Genomic DNA, 12,024 nt, shown 5'->3' with positions numbered 1-12,024 from the left:
TAAGAATTGTAATGCAAAAAAGTACATGTATAATGGCATAAATTGACATGAACATACTTTATATACAGAGATATGAAAAATTGTGCTCTATGTGTAATAAGGATTGTAATGCATTTCACTGTTGTCATGTATTTAAAAAAATAATAAAATCAATTAAAAAACCCCAAAACAAAACAAAACAAAAATTTAGAGAGCCAGAAACAAGGCAATTCAGTTAACTCCATGGCTGTTCAGTGTGGCTACTTAAATATTTGAGGAAATGGGTATAGGTCTCATTGTAGAAATGATTTTAGGAGAGGAAAAAATGCAATACTATTAAAAAATTGGTACCACTGAAAATTTCCTAGTATGTCAACTGGAGAACCAAGATTACTCAAAATGCCTTTGTCTTCTTTCTCACTCGATTGAATTTTCCCCCCTAAAGGCCAGAACTGTAATTAATCAAGAAGTGTTTTCTATAGTGACATTAATAAGATGATATAAAGTTCCCTAGTGTTGTTGTTTGGATATTATGTATGTCCCCTGAAATTTCATGTGCTGGAAGATGGTTCCCAGCACATGTTAGGGGTGGTGATGGGGGTGAGCTCACCACAACTAATGTCGATCTTGGTGGCTGCACTGCTTGTTAAATGATTTGCTACATTCCTGGGCTTAGGATAAAACCTAAAGTTGCAAAGATTATAATAGTCACAGATTTAGAGACCACTTCTGAACTAGTCAGAATTTCTAGACAAGATTATGACTGAATGACATTTTTGACAGAACAAGAATACAAAATCTGGAATAAATATTCAATACACAGACACCAATGTATGACCAAAAGATACAAGGACAATTAGAAAAATATGAAGTCACTAAATGGACAAAATCAGTACCAATGAGTGACCCTAAACAGAGTGTGCGAACTCTGTGACATGAATCCAAAATAACTCTTTCAAAGAAGATTTGTTAAATTCAATAAAATACTAAGAAATTATTTAGATTTATCAGATAAATTTAACAGGTATATTTATATGTGTGTGTAAACAAAACTTTTAGAATTGAAAAATACAATGAATGAAATGAAAATGCAATAGAGGTTATCAATAACAGAATTGATCAAGTAGGAGAAAGAATCTATAAACTTAAATCAAAGGAGACAAAAATGAATAAAAAATCTTGCAGGATTTATGAGACAACATCAAAACAGTAAATATTAGTGTATGGTGTGTGTGTGTGTGTGTGTGTGTGTGAGAGAGAGAGAGAGAGAGAGAGAGAGAGAGAGAGAGAGAGAGAAGATAAAGAACTGAAAATCATATTTAAAAAAATAATAGAAAAACACATTCCAAACTTGGGGGAAAATGTGCATATTTTGGTACAAGACAGTTAAAGTTCTCTGATCAGATCTAATCTACATTTGCCTGTTCTAAGACACAATCAAACCACGAAATATCAAAGACAAAGAGAAGATCTTGAAAGAAGCAAGGGAAAATAAGTAAATAATGTACAAAATACTTCCAAAATGACTCATAGCAGATTTTTCTGCAGTAACCTTAGAGTCCAGAAGAGAGTAGGATGATGTATTTGAAATGCTGAAGGAAAAAAACTGCTCACCAAGAATATTGTATCCAGCAATACTGTCTTTTGCAAATGAAGGAGATTTTCCTAGACAGACAAAAACTGAGTGAGTTCATTAACAACAAAGATGTCTTACATAAAATGATAAGAGCTCTTTAAGCTGAAAAAATGCTAATGAGTAACACAGAAATATCTGAAAACATAAAACTTACTGGTAAAAGTAAGCACACAGCAAAATTCAAAGTACTCCAATAACAGAATAGTGGTATGTAAACTGAGCATATCTTTTGTATGAAGGTTTAAAAACAAAATGATTAAAATAATAATAATAGTTATTATTATTATTATAATAGTCTGTTAAGCATTATGCAATATCAAAGAGGTAAATTTTGACATCAAAACTTCAAAGTGTGTGGTGTTAAAAAGTGGAGTTGAAGTGTAGAGGTTATATTTTGTGATCAAATTAAGATGTTCTTAGCTTAAAAAATTCATTATAACTATAAGATATATTTGTATACCTTATGGTAACTATGAAGTAAAAATTTATGTCGATACACTAAAAACAAAAATAAAAAACTCAAGGAATCAAACATCCTACTATGAAAAATAATCACTTAACCACAAATTAAGACAGTAAAAGAGAGAAAGAAGAGAGAGAACTTACAAAACCTCTAGAAAACAATTAACAAAATGGCTGTAATAAGTTCTTACTTATCAGAAATAACTTTGGATATAAATGTATTATTTTATATTCAAAATTCAAGCAAAATAAATAGACAAGTGGAATGGATTAAAAAAGTACAAGACTTAACTATGTGCTGCCTACAAAAGACTCCATTTACTTGTAAAGAAGCAAATAGGCTTATTATAAAAAAATAAAAAAAGATATTCCATGCAAGTATAAGACAAAAAAAAAGAGTAGAAGTAGCTATACATCTATCAGATAATATGCACTTTACACAAAACACTAGAAAAAGAAGAGCAAAAGCCATTATATAATGATAAAGGGGTTAATTTAGCAAGAGGATATAACAATTGTGTATGCCCTATGTACTCAACTCAGAGCTCCAAAATATATAAAGCAAATATTAATAGTTCTAAAGGGAAAGAAAACTGTAATACAATAATAGTAGGGAACTTTGACACCCTGCTTTCAGTAATGGATAGAAAATCTATAAAGAAATAATAGACAGAACCATATGCTTTAGGACAGGAGTCTCCTATGTTTCTCCTTTGCCAGCAAAGCAATAAACCTTCTTTTTACTTTTTTTCAAAACTGTGTCCTCATTATTGGGTTGGCTTTGAGGACAAGGACCAAGGTTTTAGCAAGAAATTTGGCACCCCAAATGGGATCTGAAATGCCAGCATTCTTGGGCAGGCCTGGTTGTCTAAGGAACCCCACTTCCATGTTGAGGATTCATGGTGCTGACGAACTTGTTGAGAGTCAACTGCAGGAGAGTTAGGAGATGGGTGAGTCTGCCTCTGGTTGAACAAAAGGAGCTTGTCCTGTGAGTACAGAGAGGGACTGAGGGACCATACTAACAGCTGCCGAAGTTCCTTTTGCTTTAGGGAACTCTTGCCTGCTCTCCCTGAATAGTACAGGTTGCTCCATTGTGATCCATTTTGAGAAAAAGAAAACTGAACTCAGGAAAGTTGTGACAACTTTGGCCATTTGTGAAGTCTCCCAGTGTGTATGCTAAGACCCTTGATTCCACATACCTAGTTCCTCTTTGTGGGAACATCTGGTCCCTCTTTCTGGGGATATCTGTGGCACCATTGGTATAGTAGTCACAGTTAAGCAGGACTCAAAAACCTAGGGATATGTATTCCCTTCTGATCTGTTCTAGGTTCTTTCTCATCTGTTTGTTGGCCTTGGGCTTGAGAATTCCTTCTGGTTGTCTGTTTTGTTTGCATCTGCTACTGCCCCTTTTAAGACGTGGCCAGTACTGCATTATATTGGGTAGTCTCTTGGGAAAGATCTTGGCTGATCAATTTAAAGATTCCCATCTGTCAGTGATGGTTTTGGGGATCCTCTCTGGTTTTCTCTCTCTGTGTTTCTTTTTTTGTACAATCTTGCAATTGGAGTTGGTCTGTCAGAGGTAAAGTAAGTTGAAGAAAGGGCCACCTATAAGTCTGTCTAAGCTAATGTTTTACTGTAATGACCTGGCTTTTGATTAGCTTTCTAGATTATTGTGCAGTCTTGCAGTTGAAGTTGGTCTGTCAAAGATAAAGTTAGTGGAAGAAATTTGTATGTGCAGATCTGTTCTGGTTTCTAGGATCCTCTCTTGTCTGTTACTGGCCCTTTAAGACATGGGCCATCCTGCATTGATCTTACTGGTAGTCTCTTGAGGAGAGAGGCCTAGGCTGCATGGGCTGCTGAGAGCCATTACCAAGTAGGAATGACACATCGTAATCCTTGCCAGTGTACCCCATGTTAAATGGACCTGCCTTGGAAATTTGCTGCATGCACTGCCATGTTGGTCCTGACATCACATAATAGATAGTTGGCCTCTGGAATCCATTGAAAGTAGAAGCAGCAGCAACAGTGTATGCACCCATGTTTTCAAAAAGCATCCAATCACCCACATGCATTTTGGGAAGGTCATAGCGCTCAACAATCCGATCAAGGCCATCACAGGTCGGTCCCCATATGCTGGATGAATAATACTTCTCATCTGGTTTAGGTCTCTTCTGCAGCAGGGCCTTTACATGTGCATGATCATAAAGGATGCAATTAAATGATCCGTATACTCCGTCATTCACATAATACATAAAGGTCTGTTCACTTGCCTCATGTTCATCATCAGAGCCTGTCTGTTCCTTTAATATGAGTTTTTTGGCAATGATATTAACTGCAAGCGTGAAAGCTGAAGCAACATAATATCTTCCTGGTTCAGCTATGATTCTCACTCCAGAGTCTGATGGAAAGTATTTGTCCAGTGCTGGATTGATCACACTGGTGATCTCCTCAAACTTAAGCTTCACATCCTCAGATCCAGGGAAGCCACCACCAATATCCAGCAGACGCATGCTGAAACCAGCCTCAGCTCCCATGTCAAAGACACAGCGGGGGTCAGAGATGGCCTGCACGAAGGTCTCAGGATCAGTGCAGCCACTCCCCACATGAAAGCTGACACCAATGACATCAATATTTAATTCTTTAGCTCGTTCCAAAAGAAGTCTGCTGGTTTTGAGTGTGGCACCGAATTTAACACTGAGACGACAGACTGCTTTGGAATCATCAGTAGCAATCTGCAAAACCAACTTTGCCTTTGGATGTGCTAGGCAACCTTCATCAACTCAACTTCACTGTCAAAAGTCATCACCAGTGTGATCAATCCAGCACTGGACAAATACTTTCCATCAGACTCTGGAGTGAGAATCATAGCTGAACCAGGAAGATATTATGTTGCTTCAGCTTTCACGCTTGCAGTTAATATCATTGCCAAAAAAACTCATATTAAAGGAACAGACAGGCTCTGATGATGAACATGAGGCAAGTGAACAGACCTTTATGTATTATGTGAATGACGGAGTATACGGATCATTTAATTGCATCCTTTATGATCATGCACATGTAAAGGCCCTGCTGCAGAAGAGACCTAAACCAGATGAGAAGTATTATTCATCCAGCATATGGGGACCGACCTGTGATGGCCTTGATCGGATTGTTGAGCGCTATGACCTTCCCAAAATGCATGTGGGTGATTGGATGCTTTTTGAAAACATGGGTACATACACTGTTGCTGCTGCTTCTACTTTCAATGGATTCCAGAGGCCAACTATCTATTATGTGATGTCAGGACCAACATGGCAGTGCATGCAGCAAATTTCCAAGGCAGGTCCATTTAACATGGGGTACACTGGCAAGGATTACGATGTGTCATTCCTACTTGGTAATGGCTCTCAGCAATGGGCCACCTATAGGGATAAGCCTATGTAAGAGAAAGAGGATTTACTGTAACACAATCTGGCCTTTAAATGTTTTTTTCTGGATTATTATGCAATTTGATATTGAAGTTGTTCTGTCAGGGTAAAGAAGCCCTCAACTGGGGGGGAAATGTATGTGCAGGCATTTATGCAGTTGCATGACAAGGGGTCTGAACCATCAGGAACCAAGTTGAAGGTACCAAAAGGCACCTGTGGTGTATAAGGATAGCAGGACACCAGAAGAAAGGGTTAAAAAGATTTAAATCTTTTAAACCCACTGGTGGCACTCCACTCACTCTTTCTCATCTGGCACCAGGCACCCACAGATCATCTCACTGTGGTCAAGGACACTAGCCCTCAACTGGGGGGAAAATCCCAGAAAATCTGCTGGGCTATAGAAAAACGATCACAGAGAACCTGGCCTCTGCCCTGCCTTCCAGCCCCTTTTGCCCATGGAGGTTGGAGGCTACTGGCCACAAAGGATGGGGTAGTATGTTCCAGCACTGGCCGTTTATGACCTGGGGACAGGAGGAGTCTTCCCTTTTAAGATCTGACAGTAAACACCATTTATCCAGGGGATATTCATCACTTGGGCAAAGCAATTTTTTTTTTTAGAGAGAGAGAGAGAGAGAGAAGAGAGAGAGAGAGAAAAGGAGAGGGGGAGAGAGAGAGAGAGAGAGAGAGAGAGAGAGAGAGAGAGAGAGAGAGAGAGAAGAGATAATTTTTTAGTTTTCGGCAGACACAACATCTTTGCTTTGTATGTGATGCTGAGGATGGAACCCGGCAGCACACATGCCAGGTGAGCACGCTACCGCTTGAGCCACATCCCCAGCCCCTCAATTCTTGCTGTAATAGTATCCTATCAAACTAAATGCCTGGGGAGACTGGCAGGATCAATAAGTGTACCAGAAAAGACAAAGACAGAAACTAAGGCCAATCTGTATTTTGTAGATAGCCTCTGCAAAGGGGTCTTCAAGGAAGCTTAAAGGAAAGTATGGAAAGGGCCTCCTTCATTGTATACTAATGTGCATAGTATAAGAAAAAGGCCCTAAAGGAGCCTCTGGATACAACTGACAGTGGGGAACGCACTTAGCGTTGATGGCATTGTGATAATGATACTGGAGACAAGTCAGGTTCAAAAATATCCTATGCTCTAATCCCTTGAATGCAAACTGGGAGAAAAAAGATTAAGGCACAGCTTTTGTATATGCTAGATTGTCCAACCCTCTTCTGGGATGAAATTTGATGTGTAAATTAAATGCACAGATAACATTAATAAGGTATGTTTCAGAATATGAATTTAATAAAGGGTCCAAAACTAGAAAAGATAAAAAGAAAGTTATAGGTATGGAAATATAATTTAGTATGGAAAATTGGATGGTAAAAGAAATGTTTCTGGATGAAAAATTATTTTGTCTGGTAATGTAACATTCTTGTGCTAAAGTCCAAGATGAAAAAGGACAAAACTAAGGATGTAAAGAAGTTGTGAATGTTTAATTAAGTCACAGAAGGTCTGTGGAAGGTAAATGTCAAAAAGTTTGTGTTTGTGATTAAATTGGCTATGATTAGCACATTCAGTTAAAGTTATTTGAATTTTAATGTACTGCTATAAAGCAAAGTCTGAAATGTTGCTTTACTCTTATTTGTTGAGATAATTTTCTTACATTGTTTTGTTTTATTACTTGGGGAAAGTAAGTATTAAAGGAATTAAGGTTTGTACCTGTTTTAAAGTCTTAAATGATTACTCTGTAACTGGTTAAACAAGCAACTCTTATTTAGGTTATAACAATATAGATGACACCCAAAATACATGTGACTAGGTATATGTATGCATCTGAGAACTATGTCTATCTAAACCTTGTCTAAGTGTTTTGTAGAAGTTTATAAAAGGAAAGTTTATGTAAGTTTATAGGCAAGATAATCAATAAGTGCTCTCTTTTATACATTGTATCTGACATAGAAGAGCCACACTGTCATTTGAAGACCTGTCTTCTGTTTACTTTGACTAAGTCAATTTCTTACCATTAATATGTTTCCTAAATGTATAAGGGATTTAAGGGTATCCTTTGATTTTTGCTAGCACTGCTACCCCATGCAGACATGTGATTATTGTTACCATACACTAGGGTTTCTTTAAAATGAAACTTGGTTAAGTGTAAAGCTTAGGAGAGCACTTTGCGAAGTTGGTGTTATCTAAACCAAAATTATATGTAATAAAAGTCTTTGATTTGTATAGAAATAACAAATTTGACTGGTATTTATTCATGTCACTTGATGTTTTATAGCCAGATAAAGTAACCTGTTGTCAATAAGTTATATATACAATTTTATGTTACACACTTAAAATTGGAATTGAAGCACGTTTTTGGAAAATACTAAAGAGATTCAGATCTGTTTAAAGGTGATAATGTAAAACATGGAAGCATTCTTCCACTCTTTCCACAAAAAGAAAGTTAAAAGCTCTCTTAGCCTTTCTTTGATTCATGTTTAAGATCTAATATTGTGCTGTGTTATTTGTAAAAAGCCCCACCTTTCCTGAGATAAGGCTCTGCCTCCCACCTTACTCTATGCCAAAATGACTCCAAAAGGCTAGACTTAAGCTCATTAAAAGTTGTGTTCAAAAAATTAATTTTTTAAAAATATTTTTTATGTATTTTTTAAGTTATAGGTGAACACAATATCTTTATTTTTATGTAGTACTGAGGATCTAACCCAGTGCCTCATCCATGCTAGGTGAGCAATCTACCTCTGAGCCACAACCCCAGCCCAAAAGATTAATTTTTGTTGTAAAGATTATTGTGATTTCAAACAGGGAATAAAATATATAACTAAATAAAGGTTCAAGATTTTAAAAGTCATTTTTCTTGGTTCATAAATATTACACAACTAAATACGTTTTTGCTCTGTTAATTTCATTTTCTATTTTCCTTGTAAACTTATAACTGTTGCCTGTTAATGTTTTGCAGAGGTAGTGCATCTAAAAAAACAAAAGAAAACAAAAAAACAAACCAACCTGGGTTAATTTGAGAATTTGAGATAAGAAGCCATCATGTACAGGACAGATAGTGTATGATGCTGACTTCCAGTACTAATACTAACCCCAATTAAATGAAAGGGGTGTCTGTAAAATTATAAATATTAAAGTTATAACTTGTTACTCCCTCTTTAAGACTGGTGAAACTGACTTGCTGGATGTTTAAAACAAAAAATTGGAGACCAAAGTTAAGGTAGTAAAAGGGCCGAGGAAAAAGCAGCCAACATTTTGGCCCTTGTGTTCTATGTATGGTCAGCCAGGATCCAGAGAATGGTGGGACCCCTCTCTGGGCCCTACAACTCTGGTGAGCCCCCTGATCTGCTTATCAGGGAGACCAACAGGACTTCAGAGAATAGGAAGCCAACCAGTGCACATTCTGCATAGAAGAGTGTCATTGGAGATGAAAATGTCCCTGAAGCTTCCAAGAGAAGCTACATATGATAAGCCAGACACTGATCCATCCTGGCAAGTGACACCACTGGTAGAGGTAAACTAAAGGAGCCAGAAGACTTTGCATATATCCTTAAGAGTGATCTCTAAGGAATCTCAAAAAGTAGAAAGGAACAAGGTCAGTTTTGACCAACTTGGTCTTAAACACCTGGCAGGAGAGAATAGCCTAAAATCACAGTCCTACACTGACATGTAAAAGGAAAAACAATTGCTTTTTTTAATATAAATTAAGATGTACACTTGAGTCAGCCCTACCAAAAGTAGGTAAAGCTGGAGACTATAAACGAAAGGTTCTTGTGTGAGAGTGTCTAATAATAAGGATCACAAGAGTTCCAAATTTGTTCTGAGTTAATTTGAGTCTGATTTCATAGACCTGCAAATCTTCCTAACCTCCTACATTGATGAACTTGATCTACTTTTCACTGAAAAGATTATAAGTTACTGTCCTCATGGTTTTAAGAGGCTGGCTGACATGTGAATTGCTCTTGTGCTCATTATTTACAAGAAAGTAATGGTTTGCTGTTTTTATTGTTGTTTTAGCATGATTCCTGCCCTATGTATGCCTTGTCCGGTGATCTTTCATCTGCCACTGTGGACCTATGGGCTTCTCTGTTAATGAATGTTCTTAACTGTCCATGTTCCACCTGATAGAGAACAAGGACTCTGAGTTATTTTCCCCAACTTTGCCCCCTTTCAGCAGGAAGCAGTTTGGAAATGTCATTGCCCATTTTTCCATAGAAACGTAATGTAGAAATTGACAGTGGGGAGATGTAACAGTGGTCCACTTTATGCTTTGAATATATCCCTTGCTGCTCTGCCACAGCAACTTATTTTTAAAATGGACATGCTTCTTTCTCTTCCTCTCTCCCTGCTCCTCCCTAATCTCTCCTCTTCCCTAATCTCAAGAAAAACCTTTCTTATCCATTTTAGGCAGAGTTATCTGTCCCTTATACAGATACCCTGTACACTTCCACCATAGGAAGTAATCCAGACTTTGGGAATGGTACCAGAAGACCTCAGAAATGATTATCTTCCAAATTAACAAGTGAATTACAACTCCAAGAGAGAACATGTGAAATATGGCCTTTGAGTTATCTCTTCAAAAGCCTCCTGTTCCTGCTGATGGGCATAATCACAGCCTTTGGGACTGGAGTCAACTGTGATTCTCCTTTGCTAGCGAAGTGATAAACATTATTTTTCCTTTTTCTAAAAAAAAATAGATTTAAAATACACAGGTCTATTAAATATTTACAAAACATTCCATACAGCAGCAGCAGAATACATATTCTTTTCAAATGTACAAGAAACAGGATAGATAGAGCATATGTTAGACCACAACATAAATCCTCAGATTTTTAAGAGGATTAAAATCATATCATGAATCTTTTAAAAGCATAATAGTATAAACCTTCAAATATATAACAAAAGGAACTTTGGAAATCTTACAAGTATGTGGAAATTAAACAACATACTCCTGAATAACCAATGAATCAGTAAAAAATATTAAAAAGGATACTTAAAAATTTCTTGAGGTAAATGAAAATCAATATCTGTCACACAAAAATCTATGAGATACAACAAACACAGTTCTGAGGAAATTTTATGGCAAAAAAGAATATGTCAAATAAACTAAAAACTAGAATAAAACAAGAACAAATTACACTCAAAATTAGTAAGAGGAAGGAAATAATAAAAATCAGAAATGAAATAGACAAGAAACAGAATATAAAAAGGTCACAGTTCACAGTATTGAAGTGTTAGCTATTTGAAAAATATAAACAAAATTGACAATGTTTCAGTTAGAATAAGAAAGAGAGAACACTCAAATAAATACGATCAGAGATGACAAAGTAGATATTGCAATTGATACCACTGGAGTAAAAAAGGACTATTAGAGACTACTGAACTACTATAAATCCTAGCTAGAACAGTTAGGGAAGAGAAAGAAATAAAAAGTATCCAAATTGGAAAGAAAAAAGTTTTAATTTCCCCTATTTGTAGATGACATGATCTTATTTATAGAAAAATCCTAAAGATTCCATCCCACACTTTTAGAACTAATAAGTGAATTCAGCAAACTTGCAGGATAAAAAGCAACATACAAAGCCAGTAGTGTTTCTACATACTATTAGCAAATGATCTGAAAAACAAATAATAAAACAATCCCATTTACTATCTACAAAAATTATCTAGGAGTAAATTTAACCAAAGAGGTGAAAGATTTCTTCACTGAAAAATATAGCATACTGATGAAAGATATTGAGGGAGGCATAAATAAATCCATAAATAACCCATAAATAAGTCATAAATATTATGTGCTTATAGATTGAAAAAGTTAACATTGTTGAAAACTCATTACCCAAAGTTATCTACAGACTCAAGTCCCTATTAACCAATGATGGGTAAAACAATCCTGATATGCATAGGAAATCATGAAAAAACCCAGATCGAGAGAGAGAGAGAGAGAGAGAGAGAGAGAGAGAGAGAGAGAGAGAGAGAATAGATGAACAAGGCTGGAGGCATCACACTATTTGATTTTATAATATATACAAAGCTGTGTTAACCAGAGCAGCAGACATATAGATCAATGAAATAAAATTGATAGCCTAGAAATAAATCCATATAGTCACAGACAACTGATTTTCAACAAAGGTGCCAAGAACACCCAATTGGTAAAAAGTGGTATCTTCCATAAATATTGTTGGGAAAAATAGATATCCATGTGCAAAAGATAAAATTAGACATCTTTCATCACATGTAAAAATCAACTCAAAATGGATTTTTATTTGTAGCACATCTTTAATAGTTTCTGATGTGCAAAGAAAACTAAATGAACTAAAAACTATAAGACTGTGTTGACAGGCATATAATGTTTAAAGATGAAATTTGCATGACAATAATAATCCAAAGGAGTGGGGAGTGAATGGAGCTCAATAAACCACGGTTTTGTATACTACTGGAATTTACTCGATATCAATATGATTAGAGTTTTGTAAATTAATGTTAATTATAAATTCTAGAATGGCCACTATGAAAATAACTTAAAACTATGG

General features: G+C 36.1%; 1 pseudogene; it reads right to left on the bottom strand.

Annotated features, from left to right (window-relative positions):
- Positions 1-3,888: 3,888 nt before the first annotated feature.
- LOC144255436 (ornithine decarboxylase pseudogene) lies at positions 3,889-5,094 on the bottom strand (annotated as a pseudogene).
- Between the last annotated feature and the right edge of the window lie 6,930 nt (positions 5,095-12,024).

Source organism: Urocitellus parryii, chromosome 6 (genome assembly GCF_045843805.1).
Source record: "Urocitellus parryii isolate mUroPar1 chromosome 6, mUroPar1.hap1, whole genome shotgun sequence".
Lineage (NCBI taxonomy): Eukaryota > Metazoa > Chordata > Mammalia > Rodentia > Sciuridae > Urocitellus > Urocitellus parryii.
Note: the sequence above shows the minus strand (reverse complement) of the source record. Positions and strands in the feature narration are given on the sequence as shown.